Source organism: Bubalus kerabau, chromosome 7 (assembly GCF_029407905.1).
Source record: "Bubalus kerabau isolate K-KA32 ecotype Philippines breed swamp buffalo chromosome 7, PCC_UOA_SB_1v2, whole genome shotgun sequence".
NCBI lineage: Eukaryota > Metazoa > Chordata > Mammalia > Artiodactyla > Bovidae > Bubalus > Bubalus kerabau.
The window spans coordinates 36532152-36557549 of NC_073630.1; the positions used below are offsets into that span (position 1 = coordinate 36532152).

At 34.3% G+C, this 25398-nt stretch overlaps 1 long non-coding RNA gene and 1 pseudogene across 1 annotated transcript in view; one reads left to right on the plus strand and one right to left on the minus strand.

Annotated features, from left to right (window-relative positions):
- Positions 1–12807, plus strand: part of LOC129657647 (uncharacterized) — a 39946-nt gene extending 27139 nt beyond the window's left edge. The window contains exon 3 of the long non-coding RNA XR_008716931.1: positions 11441–12807. This is a non-coding gene — a long non-coding RNA (uncharacterized LOC129657647). The remainder of the gene's footprint in view (positions 1–11440) is intronic.
- Positions 12808–18745: 5938 nt separating this feature from the next.
- LOC129657646 (armadillo repeat-containing protein 1-like) lies at positions 18746–20092 on the minus strand (annotated as a pseudogene).
- Positions 20093–25398: the final 5306 nt, after the last annotated feature.

A 25398-nucleotide genomic window follows, 5' to 3' on the forward strand; every position in this document is an offset into this window, starting at 1 on the left:
AAACAGTGGAAACAGTGTCAGACTTTATTTTTGGGATCTCCAAAATCACTGCAGTTGTAGATTGCAGCCATGGAATTAAAAGACACTACTCCTTGGAAGGAAAGTTATGACCAACCTAGATAGCATATTCAAAAGCAGAGACATTACTTTGCCAACAAAGGTCCGTCTAGTCAAGGCTATGCTTTTTCCAGTGGTCATGTATGGATGCGAGAGTTGGACTATGAAGAAAGCTGAACGCCAAAAAATTGATGCTTTTGTACTGTGGTGTAGGAGAAGACTCTTGAGAGTCCCTTAGACTGCAAGGAGATCCAACCAGTCCATTCTAAAGGAGATCAGTGCTGGGTGTTCTTTGGAAGGAGTGATGCTAAAGCTGAAACTCCAATACTTTGGCCACCTGATGCGAAGAGTTGACTCATTGGAAAAGACTCTGATGCTGGGAGGGATTGGGGGCAGGAGGAGAAGGGGACGACAGTGGATGAAATGGCTGGATGGAATCACCGACTCAATAGACGTGAGTTTGAGTGAACTCCCAGATTTGGTGATGGACAGGGGTGCCTGGCGTGCTGCTGTTCATGGGGTTGCAAAGAGTTGGACACGACTGAGCGTCTGAACTCAACTGAACTGAATACATTACTCACTTATTCAGTTTGTATTCTGTAGCTGTGATTGCATATCATGTTAATATATTCACTAAGCCATCCTATCCTTCTGTCTTTTTTTGCCCGTGTCTCACAACCCTTAACATTCCAGAAGAGTCTTATTGTTTTTCTTAACTTGCACTTGAACAGGGAAGTTCTGCTGGAATGAATCACACAATAAGCAAGAGGAAAGTTACTCAAAAATTATACTTTAATATCTTAATTGAACCTTCAACTGTTCCTGGCAAATATATTATTGTGTGTGTGCAAACAACTCTGCTATAATCTTCAAATGTTCTTAGCCTTTTTCACATTCTTTAAACCTCAGAGCCCTCACTGCTATTACTTACTTTACTCCACTTAGGAGAAAGTCTGGCCTACTGCTAAATCTGTTCACAAATGTGCAAAACTATTGAATTCACTTTATTTCTTCTGTTCTTCAATTATAATAAAGGCTATGTCTCTCATACTAATGCCAAATCCTTCTCCAATCCTTTGAATGCTCCCTCTTCCAATTATATCTTGTCTATTGAAATAAAAAATGTACTCAAGGATTCAACATTGATAACAGCATTGGAATTTTCCTAGGGGGAATCACTGTTACTCTATTCTGACAAATATGGTTCATGTGGAGTTGATTGTTTTCTTTGACTTCGGAGTTGAATGTGTGAACATAGCTTGACTGGTCAAAGCATTGTATACTCTTCAGAGTATTTGGTTAGAAATGACTAGTCTCAGAGACTTTCAAAACTAATAATGTCCTCAGTTTTAAAAGAGGCACTGTCTGTTTCATCACCAGACCTTAAACTTAAGGGAATGTAAGCCTGCACTTCTGATAGCTAGCTATGAAGTCATCAAGTAATAATAAGAGGAGAGTAGAGCTGAAATAAGAGAGAATTAGACCTATCATCTCATAATATGAAGTCTTGAATTGTAGTGTGCCAGAATATTTGTCACCGAACTTGTAGTAATATTAGGAAATAGATAACTTTTTTCTTTGAATTATGCACTGGTTACTTACATCAAATATCTTTGAATATAAATGTGATTGCTTTGTAATTTATTCATTTTACTTATCTCTAATATAGGACTCCTCATTATTTCAAAAAAACAACTCCTGCTTCGCTCACCAAAGGCTGCTATAGGACAAAATCCAGTAGAACTTGTCTGTCTTGTTTCACTTAACTCTTTAGCATCATTTGGAAGTGCTTAATACTTCCTTCTCCTTAATATAACATGGTAATTATGGAAATGGACTGCACATGTCTTTTGTAATACTGTAAGGCTGCCTCCTGAGTTTTAAGACTTTCTGAAGGATATTTCAGTAAAGATCTCAGGGATGTTGACTGTTTGGTTCAGTCACAAAAAACACTTTAGCCCAAGGTGTCAGCTCTCTTATTATTTAAGGAAAAACTGGTTTAGTAATATGAATAACATGGAGATCTTTCATTAATTAGCTGAAATTTGCAATTGAATGTTGATCAGATTGATATTTTGTATGTCAGGGGTATTACAAATTATACAAGATATGAGTAGATATACCTCCATAGATATTTTGGACAATTTCTATGACCTTAGAATCAAAGAATAGATAGTTTGAGAATGGTTTTTTTCACATTCAGGTTATGTGATACATTGCAAAATAATTATAGTAAGCTCTTTAACCTTAAGTCATACTATCAGTGTGTGTGTGTGTGTGTGTGTGTGTGTGTTCTCTCAGAGGAACAGAAAGTGGTCCTAAAAAGATGATACATGATGGAATTTATTTAAAAATATTCATAGGAAACTGTTCAGTTCCCATGAATACATTATATCCAATGAAGAATTTTTAAATATCCCTATAATCAATGTTGACAGTTATAAATAATCAAAGGGGTGAAAATTACTTGTTAAAAATTCTGTTGAGAGTAACATCAGCAAAACGGTGGAATAAGACATCTCAGTCCTCATGTTCCAACAAAAACACCAATTTGTTAACTGTCTATGGATGAATATACCTTTATAAGTCTCCCTTATAGCACCGCAGTTGAACACAGAAATGAAAAGATGCATTGAAAAGGTTAAGAGCAGTTTCATTGTACCTCAGTCTCCTTTCTCCTTTCAATTCAGCACTGAGTGAGAGAGAGCCCTTTGTGGGATATCCTGTGGAGAAAATAGGGGGCAAAGTGGGTACCTGACCTCCCAGTGTTTCAGAACACTACCCAAAAAGTCTGTTTCTAATGCGTTGCACCTAGGAGTCTAAGGGAATCAGCTGAACTAGTTTGTTAGGGGTAACTAAGAACAAAGAAAGGTGGGAGTTCTCAACAACCAGTGCAGGGATCTCAACAACTGGCCTACAGACCACCTCTTCTATAACTCAATAGCTGAAAACAGACAACCCAATTTAAAAATGAGGAAAATAACTGAAAACATTTTTGCAAAGAAGACATTTGGCCAGTAAGTATGTGAAGAGGTACTCAATGTCACTAATCATCAGAGATATGCAAATCAAAGCCACAATGACATATCACCTTATAGCTTTAAGTATGGCTGCTCCTAGAAGACAAAACAAAAATAATACAAAACAACATACAATGAATAAACTAATATTTTAAGGATGTGAAGAAAGGAAAACTTTTTAGACTGTTAGTGAGAATGTAAATTGATGCAGCCACTGTGGAAAACTGTATTGCATGTCCTCAAAAAATTATAAATGGACTTACCATATCGTCCAGACATCCCATGTCTGGGTATTGTTCCAAAAGAAAGAAAATCAGTATTTCAAAGACATACCTGGACTCCCGATTTCATTGCAGCCTTATTAACTATGGCCAAGGTATTGAATCAACTTTTTTTTTCCTCATGACAGGCAAGTGAATAAAGAAAATGTGGTATCAACATATAGTGATATTATTCAGACTTCTAAAAAAAGAAATCTTGCCATTTGCTATCTGGATGATGTTATTGCTAAGTCAAATAAGCCAGACTCAGAAGGACAAATACTACATAATCACACATGTATGAGGAATCTAAAAGTCAAGCTCGTAGAAGCAAAGAGAATGGTAGTTGCCAGGAATTGGGGATAGGAGAAAATGTGAAGGTATTGGTCAAACAGTCCAAAGCTTCAGTTATGCAGAACTTCTAGAGATCCACTCTGCAGTTTAGTGACTATAGTTAACAATACTTGACTATAGTTTTAAAGTTTCTGAGAAAATAGATTTTATTTTGTATCCATATTGCTCGCAGACATATACCCACATGCACACAAATAATTAAAGAGAGTGGGAAGAAACATTTGGAAGTGATGAATATGTTTATTTCATTGATTGTGGAGATGTTTTCATGGTTATATACTTATATCCAAAATCAAGTTGTATATACTAAATATATACAGCTTCTTGTACATCAATCAGATTTCAATAAAGATTTAAAAATCTATTGATACTGAAGAGTTGTAGTTATAACATATTCAGATGCAAGATGTAAATATAAATATAATTTTTAAAAGTTTTTGATCCATAAAAAATAATGTGAATCAAAATTATGAGACATTTCCAAAAATCTTTACTAAATAATACAAGTTCTGAAATAAGACCGAATAGTTTAATATTTTAAGGACTGTAATATTCTGCCAAGAGTTCACACTAAAATTTATAGAGGAACAGATTTTGTGAAATAATTAAATGCTATTCATTCTGTGTGATGATGTTGTGTTGAATTTATTATGTGTATGCTAATTTATTTGTATGAGGTTCTGCCATGGAGTCTTATGCATATGTGTGTATGAATATTTCCTTATGTTATGCTTGGGTGTACTCCAATCTCATCCAAGAGTGGAAAATGAACTTTGGGGGAAATTAGAATTGCTACCAAAATACTAATCCTATCAAATAGGAACATTTTTACATATGCCTTGAGTAAAGTGAGGAAGACATTTGTAGACTTGAAAAATGTAAGCTCATTCACAAAAATGAATCCACATACATTGAGTGTTTGGCATCATACAGATAGTATTTTTTGTGAGGATGCAACCATAAGTTGGCATTTGAATGTTAATGTTTCTAAAATTTTCAACAGCTTTGTAGTTTGAACATATATAGTTCGATGTGATACTAAATCACAAGATGTAAGAAATATGTTATAGCTATGTGATAAATAAGGAGAAGGAACATTTGGATTGTTGAAACTATGAAGAACACTTTATGAAGCTCTTGTGTGAGAGCAACACTAGTAGGTTCTCAATGATGTAAAGATTGTTGAAAATGTAAAACATAAATCACTTTAGTACCAGACTATTGTGTTGTTTCAGCATTTCATCTTGCTTCATGTACATGTAAGATTATTTTTCATATTAAATCTATTATCTTTGATTTATACTTACCAGAAATTAGATTTAAGAATATTCTTCATTTATATAATTTACTCTAAGGTTACCAAGGACCTTATTATCTACTGTAACAATATATCCAAGCAGGAAAATATTATTATTTATGGAGCATATCCAATTGAATACGTCAATAATTTGATATATTTTATCCATAAAATATGGGCTTTTGGGGACAACAGTGGTAAAGAACTTACCTGTCAAAGCAGGAGACATATGAGATGTGGGTTCTCTCCCAGGGTTGTGAAGATCTACTGGAGGAGGGAATGGCAACCCACTCCAGTATTCTCACCTGAAGAATCCCATGGACAGAGGAGCCTCGTGCGCTATAGTCTATAGGGTTACAGAGTCAGACATGACTGAAGCAACTTAGCATGCATGCACATCCATAAAATATAAAATTTAAAAATATGTTGTAATTTCATCAAATAATAAAAATATAATCAGACAAATACAACCTACAGGAAAAAAAAAAAAAAAACAGTGATGCAGTTTAAGAAAATTAAATGGTAGAATTTATTATATTTCATAAAATTATACCAGGAATATTTTTTACCCCATGATATAATTTACATTTTACCTAATACATATGTATTTAAAATAATTTTAGTGTATAAATGTAAGTTGCTTTTATTTCTTAGAATAGATTTTGATGTTAAAATAGTTTAATTTTACAAATATGATGAAGCAAATGGGTTAATCTTCAAATAAGTGTTTTAGAATGTTGACTATATTTAGTAATATTTTTACTATTGCAGTGTCTCAGTTTTGATATTAAATTATATGATTACTTTGTAGGTTTTTTTTGTCACTAAAGTTACATTCGGTAGAGACTGAACATGTATTATAGATTCCTGTACCAAATCTTTGAAATGCGTGTATTATAAAATAGAAACTTATAAAACTATAATTGCATAAAGTAACTAGATAGCTTATTTAACTAGAAATTATCAGATATATCTAAAAGGCAGAAAAGAAGAAGGGTTGGCTTGAAGAATGATATCACAACCAGTAAGTTTAGAGACATATGCTGGAAATCATGTGTCAAGTTTGATGTGTTTCCAAATGTGGTGGAGAACAATAGGAGGAATAGACATAATGGTAGCCAAGAAATGTTAGTGGATTCTCATGACTAACGCTGTACTCTCACCAGTTTTGCTCTTTTTCAGAAAATTAAATATATGTTTAATATATGACTTTTCAATTGTGGTACAACATAGTTACCCAAAATGAAAGAGAGAGGTCAGCACATACTTGGACACAAATGTTCACAGTAATTTCATTAAAAATAATTCAAAACTGAAAGTAAGCTAAAATGTCTGGATAAATAGGTTGTTTTATGTCTCTACAATGAATATTGATCTATCAAAAAAAGGAAATATTGTTGCATACAACCTGAAAGAACATAGGACAAACTATGGTGAGAGAAAGAAATGATGCTTGAAGAAATATGTAATGGGTGCTTCTATTTATTTGAAACTCTAGTAATGGAAATATAATCTATAGACAGGAAAAAAACAAACAAACAAACCAACATTGATTGACTAAATTTAAGAGTGGAACTATTATACAGAGTGAAGTAAGTCTGAAATAATAACACCAATACCGTATATTAACACATATATATGGAATATAGAAAGATGGTAATGATGACCCTATATGCGAGACTGCAAAAGAGACACAGATGTAAAGAACAGACTTTGGGGCTCTGTGGGAGAAGGCGAGGGTCAGATGATTTTAGAGAAAAACATTGAAACATGTATATTATCATATGTGAAATAGATCGGCAGTCCAGGTTCGATGCATGAGACAGAGTGCTCAGGGCTGGTGCACTGGGATGACCCTGAGGGATGGGATGGGGAACACATGTACACCCATGGCTGATTCATGTTCATGTAAGGCAAAAACCACCACAATATTGTAAAGTAATTAACTTCCAACTAAAATAAATTTTAAAAAAAGAGTAGAATGAGAGAAATTAAGAAGTAGCACAACAGAATTGTTTAAGTTGATGGAAATGCTCTATATCTTATTTGTGTTGGCATTTAAGAGTATAACTTTATTAAAAACTCATTAAATTGTACAGTTAAAGTAAGAAAAAAATATAATTAACTGAGCTACAGAACAAAATCAACAAAGTTTAGAAATGACCTTTTGACAAAATGAAACAGCAAATACCAAGTCACAGATGAATGACTAGAGCGCAACATGGGAAAATAGTGTTTTTCCTGTGAAGAAACCTTGCAGACACCACCTTAAACAGGTGTTCGGGTTACCACCACCAAATAACATATTATTTCATACTCTTTGATATGATACAAGAAAGTCACTTCACTTCTGTGATATTCTCCCCCTAATCCGTAATCCCAGACTAATCATGAGAAAACATGGAACATAAAGATATTTTACAAAATAGCCAGTCAGCACTCTTCAAATATATTGAGTTTGTGAATAACAGGGGCAAACTGAGAATCTGTAGCAAACTGAAGTAGAGACATGACAACTAAATGTTTAGATTAGGATCAATAAAGGATTAGTGGGAAAACTGGTGAATAAAGTCTAAGACTTACTTTGTAGTATTGTCAATTTTGTAGCAATGCTAATTTTATGAAGTTTATATGTTCACTACGGTTACATAAATGTTAACATTACAGGAAGGTGACCAGAGGGTATATGGAAACTCTGTACTGCCTTTGAAACTCTTTTTATAAATCTAAAATCATTTCAAAGTACACCATTTACAACAATAACATCTTTCACCTACATGAGAAAGAGAGTGATTTACAGGTCTAGACTTCACAAAAATCCTATTTTGCCTTTCTGCTCTATTAAATGGAAGGGACATCTTGACAACACTCCATCTTGATTTTCTTAATTATTTTATGTCTGTTTTGCTTTTCAAAAAATAAACTCCGAGACTATAGGGAATTTGTCAGTTTGGTTAAATGGGATACCCAAAGTACCCAGAATTTAGTAAATATTCAAGTTGAATTCAAATTTAGCATTCTGTGGGTTAGAAATATATTTTGGGTATAACTATTTCAATTTTTGGCTTCCCAGGTGGCTCAGTGGTGAATAACCCACCTGCCAATGCAGGAGACGAGGGTTTGATCCTGGTTCGGGAAGATACTTGGAGAAATGGCAACCCACTCCAGTATTCTTGCCTGGGAAATCCCACAGATAGAGGAGCTTGGCAGGCAAAAGAGTCAGACACGACTTAGTGACTAAGCAATAACAAATTTCAACCCTTATTATTTTGAGGTTCAAAAAAGAAAAATATGTTGCAGAATCCTTGTCAAATTTCTATAATACACTCGTCAAGGCAGAGAATATATCTATTCACGGTTTTACAGGGAAAAGAAAAAAAAAATATATATATATATATATACACACTCAATTTTTATTGTTTTTTATATTGAATATTAGCCATCTCTGGCCAAATAATAGAATATCGCTAGCCTAGTTCCCATTATAGGAGTTTCTACCTGATTTAAAGAGATAGTTAGCCATGTTGTTCTTGGTTTAAATAATTATAATAGGCAGTAAAATGTCATATTGTGAATTAGAAGAGTAATGCATAACCTCAAATTATGTATCACTTAGAGTAAAACTATTTTGCCTGGAGAATCCCAGGGTTGGGGGAGCCTGGTGGGATGCTGTCTATGGGGTCGCACAGAGTTGGACATGACTGAAGTGACTTAGCAGCAGCAGCAGAGTAAAACTAGCTTCGTTATTATGAAAATGTAATCCCTTGAAAATAATAGTTTAATATGTTGTGCTTTTGCTAAGACTTTGATACATATTTTTTTCTGGAATTTTATAATCCTCAGATGACAGCCAAATATAACATATGTTTTTTGTTAAAACTTATGACATTTTGTTGTCTACACAAATCTTTGACTTTTCACCCATACTTCTGTAAAATTAATATGTTTGTTCTTGTTTTGGAACATTTGATGGATTATGTAGCTATGATTTGTGTATTAATACTGAATGTTAGAGTTTATAAAGTCTCATCTATAAATTTAGTGGTGAATCAAATTAGTAAGGAGTGACAAATAAAATGAGAAATAAAACTCTAGCATAAAACAGGTATCATTTAAATTGATTGCACTTTTGGAAAATATTACTTAATTTTCAGAACAATTATGTTACATCCAAAATAGTTATAGACCTAATTAATAAGGAATAATTAAAATATTGCAAGTAATTTTAAAAAATTTGAATGTGCTATTTATAAATATGATTTTATTTTTAAATATTTTTAAGTTTCAGAAGCATTGCAAAAAATTAGAAGGACATTTTCATTTATCCTCAGCCAGTACCCCTAATGTTTATAACAGTTGTACAATATAAAAACTAAAACCTAAGAAATTAGTACTAGTATAATACTAATATATAAACCATATGCGCTATTAGGATTACTTGCATTATATAGGATTATTTTGAGTATGTTACAGGTACTCCAGCCTGTAACAGTTCTAAGTTCATCTTCCTTTGTCTTTTATGACACTTTTCAAAAGTACTTGTCAATTATTGTGTACTTGACATTGCCCCTTGATATCTGATGTTTACTTTTTTTAACTTATTTATTTTAATTGGAGGTTAATTATTTTACAATATTGTATTGGTTTTGCCATACATCAACATGAATCCGCCACAGGTATACACATGTTCCCCATCCTGAACCCCCTCCCTCCTCCCTCCCCATACCTTTGATTAAATTGAAATTATATTTTTCAGAAATAATGCTACAGAAATGAAAAGTGTCCTTTTCAATATATCATATCAAACATTATTTCAATATCTCTTCATTTTGATGATGTAAGCTTTGATCACATAGTTTAGGTAGTATCTGCTATTTTTCTCCACTTCTCACATTTTTTAATTTTATAATCAATGCATATTTGGGTAGAGAAATCTTGAAACGTGTGAGAAACAAATTCACCAGAGTATATACACTACTTTTGGTCTTTAAACTATTTACCAAAGTTACTTAGATCAACTTTTTTCTTCTGCATCTCCTCAAGTACTATTCAGTTCAGTTCACTTCAGTTGCTGTCTTGTCTGACTCTTTGTGACCCCATGAATCGCAGCACACCAGGTCTCCCTGTCCATCACCAACTCCCAGAGTTCACTCAGACTCACATCCATCGAGTCAGTGACACCATCCAGCCATCTCATCCTCTGTCGTCCCCTTCTCCTCCTGCCCCCAACCCCTCCCAGCATCAGAGTCTTTCCCAATGAGGCAACTCTTTGCATGAGGTGGGAAAAGTACTGGAGTTTCAGCTTTAGGATCATTCCTTCCAAAGCAATCCCAGGGCTGATCTCCTTCCGAATGGACTGGTTGGATACATAATTCATTTGTAGCACAAGTAGATTTATTTTTCTGTCTACATTCCATTTGAATTCCCTGCACACCATGATTGAATTTTTCAAATTTATATACACTTATACAATTCATCCCATGTTGTGTAGTTGCTATAGGTTTTGACAAATACAGATAGTCATTTTTCTACTACCACAATAACATACAGCATATATTTGTCAGCCCAAAGATTCCCTCAAGTTGTCTCTTTCAGCCAGTCTCATCTCTTACTCCAACCACTGGTAATCACTGATTTATTTTCCATTTCCATATTTTTATTTTTTGTAGAAAATCATATAAATCTAATCATATAATAAATAGTCTTAGGAGTTTAGCTTCTTTCCTTTAACAAGATGTATTTAATATCTTGCATGTGTGAATTAATAGTTTGTTTCTCTTTATTGCTGAATGTTAATATTCCATCCTTAATAGTACTGATAGTATCAGGTTTGGTGATTTTAGTTATTTTATAAAGTATATACTGGCATCTCTTTATGAATGTAACTTGCATTTCCCTAATATTAAAAGATCTTTTGCCCATTTCACATGCTTATTTGCCATTCATGGATCTTCTTCTCATTTTTTAATTTCATTGCTTGCTTTCTTACCAGTATGTGTTGTATTCTATACACTAGGTCCTTTATCAGATACATGCTTTGGAAATATTTACTTTTAATCTGTACCCTCCTTTTGTCAGCATTATTTCAACAACTTTTACATAGCAAACCTTGAATTTTGATAAAGTCAAATACTTTTAAAAAAATATTATATTTTTGATGTCAGGCCATAAACTCTTGGCCAAACTCAAGATCACACAGAGTTTCAAGTAATTTTTAGAAATTTTTCAGGTGAAAAATTGATATTTATTTCTAGACAGCCATTTGATGATAATTTTTGATTAAGGTATATAGTTTATGGAGGTTTATTTATTCTATAAACATGGATTACCGTGATACTGAATGGTTTGCCTTGGAAAAGAACAGAGATCATTCTGTCGTTTTTGAGATTGCATCCAAGTACTGCATTTCACACTCTTTTGTTGATCATGATGGCTATTCCATTTCTTCTTAGAAAGAAGCTGAAATTGAATGGTTCTATGAAGACCTAAAGACCTTTTAGAACTAACACCCAAAAAAGATGTCCTTTTCATTATAGGGGATGAGAATGCAAGAGGAGGAAGTCAAGAAATACCTGGAGTAACAGGCAAATTGGCCTTGGAGTACAAAATGAAGCAGGGCAAAGGCTAATAGAGTTTTGCTTAAGATAATGCACTGGTCATAGCAAACACCCTCTTCCAACAACACAAGAGAAGACTCTACACATGGACATTACCAGATGGCCAACACCAAAATAAGATTGATTATATTCTTTGCAGCCAAAGATGGAGAAGCTCTATACAGTCAGCAAAAAAAAAAAGAGACCAGGAGCTGACTGTGGCTCAGATCATGAACTCCTTATTGCCAAATTCAGACTTAAATTGAAGAAAGTGGGGGGAAACCACTAGACCATTCAGGTATGACTTAAATCCCTTATGATTATACAGTGGAAGAGACAAATAGATTCAAGGGACTAGATCTGATAGAGTGCCTGATGATCTATGGAATGAGGTTCATGACATTGTACAGGAGACAGGGATCAAGACCATCCCCAAGAAGAAGAAATGCAAAAAAAGCAAAATGACCATCTGAGGAAGCCTTACAAATAGTTGTGAAAAGAAGACAAGCCAAGAGCAAAGGAGAAAAGAAAAGATATACCCATGTGAATGCAGAGTTCCAAAGAATAAAAGGAGAGATAAGAAAGCCTTCCTCAGTGATCAATGCAGAGAAATAAAGGAAAAAAAAATAGAATGGGAATGACTAGAGATCTCTTCAGGAAAATTAGAGATACCAAGGGAATATTTCATGCAAAGATTTGCTCAATAAAGGACAGAAATTGTATGGACCTAACAGAAGCAGAAGATATTAAGAAGAGGTGGCAAGAATACACAGAAGAACTGTACAAAGAAGATCTTCACTTCCAAGATAATCACCATGGTGTGATCACTCACTTAGAGCCAACATCTTGGAATGTGAAGTCAAGTGGGCCTTAGAAAGCATCACTACTAACAAAGTTAGTGGAGGTGATGGAATTCCAGTTGAGGTATTTCAAATCCTGAAAGATGATCCTGTGAAAGTGCTACACTCAATATGCCAGCAAATTTGGAAAACTCAGCAGTGGCCACAGGACTGGAAAACGTCAGTTTTCATTCCAATCCCAAAGAAAGGCAATGTCAAAGAATGCTCAAACTACCGCACAATTGCACTCATCTCACACACTAGTAAAGTAATGCTCAAAATTCTCCAAGCCAGGCTTCAGCATATGTGAACCGTGAACTTCCTGATGTTCAAGCTGGTTTTAGAAAAGGCAGAGGAACCAGAGATCAAATTGCCAATAACTGCTGGATCATGGAAAAAGCAAGAGAGCTCCAGAAAACCATGCATTTCTGCTTTATTGACTGTGCCAAAGCCTTTGACTGTGTGGATCACAATAAACTGTGGAAAACTGGTCAAGAGATGGGAATACCAGACCACCTGACCTGCCTCTTGAGAAACCTGTATACAGGTCAAGAAGCAACAGTTAGAACTGGACATGGAACAACAGACTGGTTCCAAATAGGAAAAGGAGTATGTCAAGGCTGTATATTGTCACCCTGCTTATTTAACTTATATGCAGAGTACATCATGAGAAATGCTGGGCTGGAAGAAGCACAAGCTGGAATCAAGATTGCCGGGAGAGATATCAATAACCTCAGGTATGCAGATTACACCACCCTTATGGTAGAAAGTGAAGAGGATTTAAAAAGCCTCTTAATGAAAGTGAAAGAGGAGAGTGAAAAAGTTGGCCTAAAGCTCAACATTCAGAAAACTAAGATCATGGCATCCAGTCTTATTACTTCATGGCAAATATATGGGGAAACAGTGGTTGACTTTATTTTGGGGGGGGGGGGCTCCAAAATCACTGCAGTTGTTGATTGCAGCCATGAAATTAAAAGATTCTTACACCTTGTAAGGAAAATTATGACCAGCCTAATCAGCATATTAAAAAGCAGAGACATCACTTTGCCAACAAAGGTCCGTCTAGTCAAGGCTATGGTTTTTCCTTTAGTCATGTATGGATGTGAGAGTTGGACTATAAAGAAAGCTGAGCACAGAAGGATTGATGCTTTTGAACTGTGGTGTTGGAGAAGACTCTTGAGATTCCCATGGACTGCAAGGATATCCAACCAGTCTATCCTAAAGGAGATCAGTGCTGGGTATTCATTGGAAGGACTGATGTTGAAGCTAAAACTCCAATACTTTGGCTACCTGATGCGAAGAGCTGACTCATTTGAAAAGACCCTGATGTTGGGAAAGATTGAGGGCAGGAGGAGAAGGGGACGACAGAGGATGAGATGGTTGGATGGCATCGCCAACTCAATGGACATGAGTTTGGGTAGACTCCGGGAGTTGGTGATGGACAGGGAGGACTGCAGTGCTGCAGTGCATGGGATCACAAAGAGTCAGACATGACTGAGCAACTGAACTGAACTGAACTGAACTGATTTATGCTATATATATTGAAGTCCAAATGTTCCAGTAAAATTTTTGAAAACATTATCATTTGTTTATTGAATTATATTTTTACCTTCATCAAAAATGACTTAAATACATTTTCATGTATCTATTTATGTAGTCTCTATTCTAAACCATTGATTAGATGTTTATCTAATCAATGTGTTTATCCTTTGAACAATATTTTCTTGAATGCTGTCTTGTCTTTTTCATAAGGTTTGATAATTTTTTTCAAATTCTATCATCTTTGTATATAAATTTAAAAATCAGTTGGTCAGTAGCTATCCAACTTGATTTTAACTCAGAATGCATTCAAGGCTACAGGTCCCACTGGAAAATATTGATATAACAATGTTGAGTCTTCCAATCCAGAAGCATGATAAAACTTTTCCTTTATTTAGTTGTTCTCTGACTTCTCTCATGGATGTTTCCAGGTTTCATTAGGCATACGCTGTATATTTCTGTGAGATTTATATCTATTATATTTTATGTTAATATATGTCATATTTTATTTAAAATTTCAATTGTAATTATATGCAAGTGCAGCCAATTATTATACATTGACATTTTGCTCTGTAACTGTTCTAAAATCATGTTGATTTTTCTGTGAATTTTCTATTTTTTCTTCTACTAGTTTTGAGTTTAATTTGATCATTTTCCAGTTTAGGTAATCTTACATTGAGTTTTAAAAAATAATATAAACATTTTCTGCTTACATTTGCCTTTAATCTGTTTCATCCCTCATGTCTCAATATTTTTATTTTCATTTAATTCAAAGTATTTTTATCTTCTTTCTATACTTTTTTTCGCCCTTGAATTAATTAGAAATTAATTGTTTTATTTCCAGTTGCTTGGGATTTATCTACATATCTTTCTGTTGTTTATTCAGAGTTTAAATCATTTATTTATATTCTGAGACCATCTTTGTGTGTATTGTTTTCTTTTAAATATGTTGAGGATTATTTTAGGATCCAAGATCTGGACTATATTAGTGAAAAGTTCATGTTTACTTGTGATGAATGTCTACTCTACTGTTGATTAGTTGTGTGTCAATTTTAATAAAGTTGATGGATAGTATTGTTTAGGTCTCCTGTATCCATATATGTTGTCTGCCTAATTGTTTCATCCATTACTAAAAATCTTTGAAGTCTGCATAATTCTAGATTTGTTTATTTTCCTCTAAATTCTGTCAATCATTGTACAATGTAGATTAAAACACTCTTTGTTGTTCAGTATGTACACATAATTCTCTAGCTTTGTTTTGAATAGTATTTGGTTGTTGTTTTTTTTTAATTTTTACCTGTCTGATTCTCTAAATTTAAAGCAGGCTACCATAGGTAGTATCTAATTAGATGTTTGTTTGTTTTAACCCAGTGATTCTCTTTTATCAATACTTGGTTTTCTTACATAATTCAAATTTAATGTGATAATTGATAATGATTGGAATTGCATGCTTAGTCACTCAGTTGTGTCTGACTCTTTGTGACCCTTTAGACTGTATTCTGCCAGGCTCTGCTGTCCATGGGATATTTCAGGTGAGAATATTAGAGTGGATTTCCTTTTTCCTCCTCTAGGGGATATTCCCAAACAGGGACTGAACCTGTGTCTCCTCTGTCTCTTGCATTGCAGGCAGATTCTTTACCCATTGAGCTGAAAATCCCTCCCATTTGCTATGTATTTCCACTTTTTCTGACTTCTCCTAGCTTAAGTGAGTTTTTCATATGACTGTATTTCATTTCCTCTGTTAAATATTTGTACCACTTTTATTAAACTTTAAAGAAAGCATAAATATTTTAATAAACTATAAATATAAATACTTTTGCAGTTAATTGTGTTTTAGATAGTTCATTGTCTTGTACTGCACTCTAATTAAATATTTTACCTTTACTTCATTTTCAGTGCTCTTCATTTCGTTGTTTGAAATATTTTTGTCTTGTATTCTGTTTCTTCTGTCTGAAAATTTCCCTTGCCATAACTTGTAGAGAGTATACCAGCAGTAGACTTTTGTTTCTGTTTAGATTATGAACAATATTGCATTTAATCTAGATGTCAAATTTTGGGGAAACTGAGTTGCATAAATATGAGAATTTCAATCTATTATTAAATACTATATCAATCTGTTTAACATAGTTATTTGCCATAAATGTATTACAAAATTTAATGAGACTTTTTGTTTCATTGATGCTATCATAATAGTATATTTTGTCATTTATGTTTTCTATTCAATTATTTATAGGACATAGAGGCACCATTTGCTTTTAAATTTTGTATTTGAATCTAGCGACATTGATTATTTCTGTGTTGATTGTTTATCTGGCTTTTTTTTTTTTTTTCTGTAAAGATATTGTAGCATGATCCATTAGTCCTTTCCAGTCTTTGCAACTTATATCTTTTCTCTGTCACTGAAACAGTATTGTATTCATCATCTCTTTTTCTTGGGAAAAAAAAAAAAAAGTGCTCTTCAAACTCCAAATTTTAGCTCTATTATAAGTTTTTTATTTTAAATTCATTTTATATCATTGATTTCTTATCTTCATTATCTTATTCCTTCATATTTTCTGGGTTTTTTTTGCTGTCATTTATTAAAATATGGATGCATACTTAATTCATTTTCAGCTTTGTTTTCTATAATATATAACCTTTATAAGTCTCTCCCTAAGATATGATTAACCACATCATCCAACTTTTACACATTGTCTGTTCATTATTGTTTAGTTCAAAATATTTTCTAACTTCGAGATATGTCCTTTCCTTGACTAAGAATATTTTGAAGTGGAGTGCATAATTTTCAAACAGATACACAGTTTTCCAATTATATTTTTGGCTTTTTCCCTATTTGCCAATAGGATCATATCTGTTCTGAATAATAAAAATTTTTGAAACATGTTGATTTTTTATATCTTAGAATAAGGTCAGTATTTGTATATGTTCCAGGCCCACCTGTAAAGAATCCATATTCTGCAGTTGACATGCATTCTATTTATTATTTTATTGATAATGGAATACTATTCAAAGAAAGAATGACTTAGTATATTAGACTGAGAGTATTGAAGCTCTGACGGAGAAGGCACTGGCAACCCACTCCAGTACTCTTGCCTGGAAAATCCCACGGACGGAGGAGCCTGGTGGGCTGCAGTCCATGGGGTCGCTAAGAATTGGACACGACTGAGCGACTTCACTTTTACTTTTCACTTTCATGCTTTGGAGAAGGAAATGGCAACCCACTCCAGTGTTCTTGCCTGGAGAATCCCAGGGATGGAGGAGCCTGGTGGGCTGCTGTCTATGGGGTTTCACAGAGTTGGACACGACTGATGGGACTTAGCAGCAGCAGCAGCATTGAAGCTCTGAAAGATTAATTTGACACGCAGTCACTTAAAAGCACTATCAATATAATAGTAAATGATAATTTTGTGACCATTGAGTTGAACAATAATTCTCCCAAAGGCTGGCACTGTATTATCTACTTTTGTACACCAGTAGGCCAGCATACAATTGGAACTTGATTAGTAGCTATTAAATTGAATTGAAATGACCATCTTTTGAAAGTCAGTCATTTATCACCAACTAACTTATAAGCACCTACTTGGTATCTGGCACTCTTTTAGATGTGTATGCTCTAAATGTAAAAACCATAGTCCTATCCTCAAAAGTTCCAAGCCCAGTAGAGGAGAAAGACAACTGTGTGGTTAATTGGGTTTGGCAAGTAACATGTAGAACACAGTTCTCAGCACTGACTTCACATTAGAATCGCCTGAGAAGTTATAAAAGAAATCTTATGTCTAAGACCTGCCCAAACTATTTGAATCAGAATATTTGGGAGTGGTTTAAAGCCATAAATATTTTGATGCTCTATCAAGTACCCTGATGGGCAGAGAAGAAAGTTGAAAGGAAAGGTGTTCATAATAAAACCTAGTAGCTATTTTAACTAGGTTGTGACAGGTCATACTGATTAAATAAGCAGGGGATGAGATGACTTGAAGCTGGTCTTCAATTTTTTGAAGGTAGGGTTTATTTTTGGTTCACCCTTACCCTTTGTACCAACTGAAAAGTCTGCGTGTTAGCCATGTTTCCTCTTTCTTGTGTGCTCAGTGGCTCAGTCATGTCCAGCTCTTTGCAACCCCATAGACTGTAGCCTGCCAGACTCCTCAATCCATGAGATTTGCCAGCAAGAATACGGGAGTGGGTTGCCATTTCCTCCTCCAGGGGATCTTCCTGACCCAGGAATCGAACACATATCTCCTGTTGCTCTTGGATTGGAGGCAGATTCTTTACTGCTTGAGTCATCAGGGATACCCTCTTTCTTGGCAGGACTTAAATCTCAGTTGGTAATGTTTTGGCTATTGTAAGAGGTCACTGGAGACTCACCTCAACTTCTTAGTATCGCTGCTACAGCTGTAAACTAGGAAAGTGCTTCAAGGGTCAGTATGAGTCCCCATCAATGAGCTTTTCACTCCCTTTCATTAATCGGTCCTATAAATTCTTGTCTCCTTGGTAACTGCCCAGTGGCACAAAAATATCTAGTTTACTATTACAGAAAAGAGAAATTCTTCTTATACTTTGTTGTCAATATTTTAAAAATTATATCCCCAGTAAATGAAATGAAAAAGTGAAAAGTGAAGTTGCTCAGTTGTGTCTGACTCTTTGTGACCCCATGGATTGTAACTTACCAGGCTCCTCAGTCCATGGGATTTTCCAGGCAAGAATACTGGAGTGGGTTGCCATTTCCTTCTCCAACTTCATGTGCAACTTGAGCTAAAAGGACAAAAAATTTCTCTTCTAGGTCCTGAAGCTTGAGAAAACGAATTTTCCTAATCACGTGCTTCATGTCAAGTAAAATGTAAAGCTGCACAAATACATATTTGGTTTAACAGTGGACCTTTTTTTTTTTTTTTTAATAGAAGTGAGGCAATTAAACAAAGGACAACAAGACCAAAATACCTTCATCAACAGAACAACTCCACCTGTCTCCTCTGTCCCTTTTACCACTTAGTGGGGTAAAATGTCCGGTAGAATGTAAAATGCAGCATTCTCAATCATGGGATCTAAAAACTTTTCATGATAACTTATTGCAAATTGCAGTAAGTTCACTTGACAGTTCACCATGACAGTGGAAAACTTGCCCCTTGTTTGCTTATACAGTCCTTGAGCCCCAAAGGGAAGTCACTAGTAGAAGGACCTGGATAAAAAGTTTGCAGCTGTGCTCAGCCAGCTAGCTCCGCTCTTCAGGTGGGAGCCCACCTGGGACACCGCCTTGTCTTGCCCGCTTTGTCTTGTTCCTTTGTGGGACTCTCATGCTCGGGCAGGTAGTCAGGCAGCTCCGTGTTCTGTTCTGCCTCCACAGGTGTGTCCTGGAATGGGACTAGCATCTCTTCTCCACTTTTGCTCTTCACAACTTGCTGAGCCTTCGTAAACTGGGTTGATGCTATTGCTGATGCCAAAGCTTTACGATCTGAATGGATTCGCACCACACATCTCTGAACGGCCATTTGAAAAGTAAAGCTAATAACGCCTTTAATTTTTAACAAGGCCACTTCACACAGGTTTCTCCGGGACATATCATCAAGACCATCTATATGCAAAACCACTGTTTTGACACATTTGTTTGTAGTTCCCCCCAAAAAACTGAGCTTTCCTTTGACGTGAATTCATTTCATTGAAACTATCCCCAACTGCCACATTGGAAGATTGAAGAATGTCATAGATTTCAGAGGCTAATAGTTTTGTTTCCCCTGGAGTTGTAGACTTCTGTATAACATTTTGCAAGCTTAACATCTTTCCCAACTCTCCTTTCATCTTTTCTCTGTTGGCATGGCACTCTGCCAAGTATCGAAGAGCGAAAGGTCCATAAATAAAGTAAGTCCGGGCAGACATCCCTGATCCTGGACAATGGCTCATCAGTTTAAAGGATCTGCGGCTAGGTCTCTGAGCTGGTTAACTACAGAGAGAGCCTCAGGTTCCTCATTCATCGTGGAGGACGACGAATTCATCTTCTATGCAGTACACGTGGACAAAATCTTCTTAAGTTCACTCCAGTGCTCTAGGAATCTACAGCCTGCTGCACCATTAGGGCCACATTGACGATGAGGTAGAGGAACCCAGAGTCGCATAGCAGGGTCAGCGATAACAAACGACCAAGCTGACTTCTGAAGCCTAGAAGCGAGGATGCTGGTGGGAGAAATGAAAGTCTCCCATTTTTCCTGTTTGATTATAAACATGAATAAATATGAATGTTTATCATATAAATATTATATGTGTAATATAAGTATAAAATATGAATATAACTGTACTGTAGTGTGGTTTACATAGTTTGGCTTTCTGCCTTACAGTACTGAGTGATGTCTTTTTTTTTTTTTTCAGGTTATTCACTTTTTATTTTTTTCTTAAATATAAATTTATTTATTTTAATTGGATGTTAATTACTTTACAATATTGTATTGGTTTTGCCATACATCAACATGAATCCACCACAGGTGTACAAGTATTCCCCATCCTCAACCCCCCTCCCACATCCCTCCCCATACCATCCCTCTGGGTCATCCCAGTGAACCATCCCCAAGCATCCAGTATCATGCATTGAACCTGGACTGGCGATTCGTTTCATATATGATATTATACAAGTTTATATGCCATTCTCCCAAATCATCCCACCCTCGCCCTCTCCCACAGAGTCCAAAAGACTGTTCTATACATCTGTGTCTCTTTTGCTGTCTCGCATACAGGGTTATCGTTACCACCTTTCTAAATTCCATATATATGCATTAGTATACTGTATTGGTGTTTTGCTTTCTGGCTTACTTCATTCTGTATAATAGGCTCCAGTTTCATCCACCTCATTAGAACTGATTCAAATGTATTCTTTTTAATGGCTACATAATACTCCATTGTGTATATGTACCACAGCTTTCTTAGGTTACTTCCATGTCCTGGCTATTATAAACAGTGCTGCAGTGAACATTGGGGTACACGTGTCTCTTTCAATTCTGGTTTCCTTGGTGTGTATGCCCAGCAGTAGGATTGCTGGGTCATAAGCCAGTTCTATTTCCAGTTTTTTAAGGAATCTCCACACTGTTCTCCATAGTGGCTGTACTAGTTTGCATTCCCACCAACGGTGTAAGAATGTTCCCTTTTCTCCACACCCTCTCCAGCATTTATTGCTTGTAGACTTTTGGATCGCAGCCATTCTGACTGGTGTGAAATGATACCTCATTGTGGGTTTGATTTGCATTTCTCTGATGTTGAGCATCTTTTCATGTGTTTGTTAGCCATCTATATGTCTTCTTTGGAGAAATGTCTATTTAGTTCTTTGGCCCATTTTTTGATTGGGTCGTTTATTTTTCTGGAATTGAGCTGCAGGAGTTGCTTATATATTTTTGATATTAGTTGTTTGTCAGTTGCTTCATGTGCCACTATTTTCTCCCATTTTGAAGGCTGTCTTTTCACCTTGCTTATAGTTTCCTTTGATGTGCAGAAGCTTTTAAGGTTAATTAGGTCCCATTTGTTTATTTTTGCTTTTATTTCCAATATTCTGGGAGGTGGGTCATAGAGGATCCTGCTGTGATGTATGTCAGAGAGTGTTTTGCCTATGTTCTCCTCTAGGAGTTTTATCGTTTCTGGTCTTATGTTTAGATCTTTAATCCATTTTGAGTTTATTTTTGTGTATGGTGTTAGAAAGTGTTCTAGTTTCATTCTTTTACAAGTGGTTGACCAGTTTTCCCAGCACCACTTGTTAAAGAGATTGTCTTTAATCCACTGTATATTCTTGCCTCCTTTGTCAAAGATAAGGTGTCCATATGTGCATGGATTTATCTCTGGGCTTTCTATTTTGTTCCATTGATCTATATTTCTGCCTTTGTGCCAGTACCATACTGTCTTGATGACTGTGGCTTTGTAGTAGAGCCTGAAGTCAGGCAGGTTGATTCCTCCAGTTCCATTCTTCTTTCTCAAGACTGCTTTGGCTATTCGAGATTTTTTATATTTCCATACAAATTGTGAAATTATTTGTTCATGCTCTGTGAAAAATACCGTTTGTAGTTTGATAGGGATTGCATTGAATCTATAGATTGCTTTGGGTAGTATACTCATTTTCACTATATTGATTCTTCCGATCCATGAACATGGTATATTTCTCCATCTATTAGTGTCCTCCTTGATTTCTTTCACCAGTGTTTTATAGTTTTCTATATATAGGTCTTTAGCTTCTTTAGGTAGATATATTCCTAAGCATTTTATTCTTTTCATTGCAATGGTGAATGGAATTGTTTCCTTAATTTCTCTTTCTATTTTTTCATTATTAGTATATAGGTATGCAAGGGATTTCTGTGTGTTGATTTTATATCCTGCAACTTTACTGTATTCATTGATTAGCTCTAGTAATTTTCTGGTGGAGTCTTTAGGGTTTTCTATGTAGAGGAGACATCTCTTGAAGTATATAATTGTTTTAAGTTTTAAAATTGTATACCTTTAAGTAATTTAATCTTTTAATTATACACTTAATATAGTCATATATGTGTGTGTGTATTTATATATATATATATATATACGCATTATGTATGTATGTATTTTACCTTGGTAAATTTATTCCTCTACCAGGGAAGATTTAGGATTGAAAAACATGTTTTTTTTATAACGTGCTGTTTTCACTTATATCTTTTTCAATTTATTTCCTCTTCATATCCTCTTTTACCCCTTCCCTTGCCATTTTCTTTTTCTTTTTAACTTTACCTTCTTATTCTCTTTGACTTCATTTGTTTTATTGTCACTATTGACTAATTTTAATGAATAGGGATTTTTTTAACATTATAAAATAAAATCTCAGCAATGCTATATATGCCTTAGAATTTGCTTAGATAAATTTATACTAGTGGTTGCAAATATCATAATTTTCTTTTCTGATTTTCAGTTATCACTTGCCACTCTATTTTGAATTTCTATATGTGTGATATCAAATATTCTTTCAAGAAAAATCATATTTTAATTGTATTTAGCTTTGACTGATAAAAATACAGCCTGAAATTTTATTTCTTTGGCTCTGTTATCTGAACTTTAAAACAAGGTATTATATAGAATAATTTTTATCTTTCCTTTAAGTTTTAAGTTTTGTAATTAATGTTGTCTATGAATTAGCTATATGACATGAATCTCTTAAACATATTTAAAAATACACTCATTACTTTTTTCCCCTACCCGCCATGGGCTGTATACAAGGTGATCTCTGTCATTTGCTTCTTACATATGTGGAGAAAATTGATGCCAGAATAATTGTAAAGTTGATGAGCTATATGTATATGAGTGTCCATATATCAACTAAAAACATAGTTCATCTATTAAATGAATAAAAATATGAAAGCTAATGATTTGTCTATACTAATATTTTCCTTTACTATACTGCAATGTTTAGGAATCAACAAAACATATTTAGAATTTTGTAAGCATACATAACCTTGAGCACACTCATGCTTGGGATACTTCCATAGCTAACACTGAATGAAAAAAAGACAGGCAGGTAACAAACATGATGGAGTTTCAGTAGTCTGGTCATTAATGTGTGTCTTTCTGGGATTAGTAAATTGTTTTCATTATATTCCAGATATGGGAAAGTAGAGATGTCTGAACTAATTGCTAGAAGGACATGAGAAAGCAGAGATATTGTGTATAGTAAGTAGGTAATGGTGAAAAACTGGTATATCTCTCCAATGGTACATGTCATACATAGGACTTGAGTGATTTTTATGTGGCTTGTAAAGATTATTTTTAAGGTATTTATTTCCCATTGAGGTTTCTTTTTCAGATATTACCTAACTTGATATATATATTAGGTATTAGATTTAGCTTCTAAATTTATCTTGCTCTTTTCCAATATAAAATACATAATAAATAAAATACACCCTTTTTTCTTCTAATTTTATTTTAATAAATGTGTCAGACTCTGCAAACAGTTTCAGCATTGTTTCAAATAATGCAGAGATTTGCAATAAGTAAATTAATTTCCATGAATAGTTATGTCTGATTAATATAATCCCTTTGATATATGACTTTAAATATATTTTATATATTTAATATATCTCAATATATTGAGATACAATTATTAAAATAATATATATAAAATTGCTAGAAATTTCATGAATATGCTTATACCAATTTTAATTGTGAATGGCTTCAATAAAGAGAAAGACAGCATATCTATGAATAATGATAAACTTCTAAATTTCAAGTGCATTTTCTTCCACTGAACTCCAAGTTAGCCAAGCTTATATAGTTGTGCAGAAAACCCATCTTTTTGTAGAAAAGTATGTCATTAGTGTAATGAGCAATCTTACATCTTAGTTAAATCACCCAGATGTTATATTTTATTATAATATTCCCCAGGAAGTTGGAAGAACAAGTGGTTGATTGTATGATGGCACAGAGAGAAAGCAAAGGATGCATTTTTTTTTTTTTTGTAAACTGTCCCAAGTTTTTTGGAAACTGGTGTTTTTCCAAGAGTCACAACTCTTCCAACAAGAACATGTTTCTTTCTAAGCTGTTTAATTCCACCAAATTCTATTTTAGCCTATTTCATATCTGGGTCTCTGCCACAAACACAAACTGTTCTTGGTCACTGTGTTAAAACAGTGATCCAGAAACAGTCTGTTTGTGTCAGTTTCAACTCAAAATATACTCTGTATTTCCTGCTAAACTGCCAGTCCTGTAGACTAAACTCAATGCTTAAAACTTGAAAAATGCAAGTTCTTTCTATTATATAGGTACTATGTATTTTTCAACATTTTTACTGGCTTCTCTTTGCATCATTAAAAAATCTGTTCAGTACCTTTAAACATTTATCCATAAAAAATAATAAAGTCTCACTTCTAAACACATATACATCTTTAAAATTATTAATAGCAAATATCTGTGAAAATTTCTAAACTGTTCTAAATATGCTAAAAAGGTTGTTCTTGAGGTACATGAGCAAATGTATTTATCAGAAGTAAATGTTTTAATATAGAGTTGTTTTGCATTATTGCTTAAGAAGATTTTAGAAAACAGTATTTATGTCAAGTATTTATTGTATATTATTTTTTCCTAAATTTTATAATTGGCTATCACATGAGAAGATAATTAGTATTGACTCCAGTACTCTTGCCTGGAAAATTCCATGGACAGAGGAGCCCTGTAGGCTACAGTCCATGGGGTGACAAAGAGTCAGACACGACTGAGCAACTTCACTTCACTTCACTTCTGTAGGCTGAGCTTGTATCCCATATATGTGCTACATTATGTAATTAATTTATTCCTTACATAATGAATTATTGTTCATTCATTAGCTTCTCTAAGTAGGGTATTGAATCACCTATAAATAATGACAGTATTTTCTCCCTTTTTTATCTTCATGACACTTATTCATTTTTCTTGCTTTATTTCATTATCTATAGACTATATCATTGGCAAGCATCAGTAATT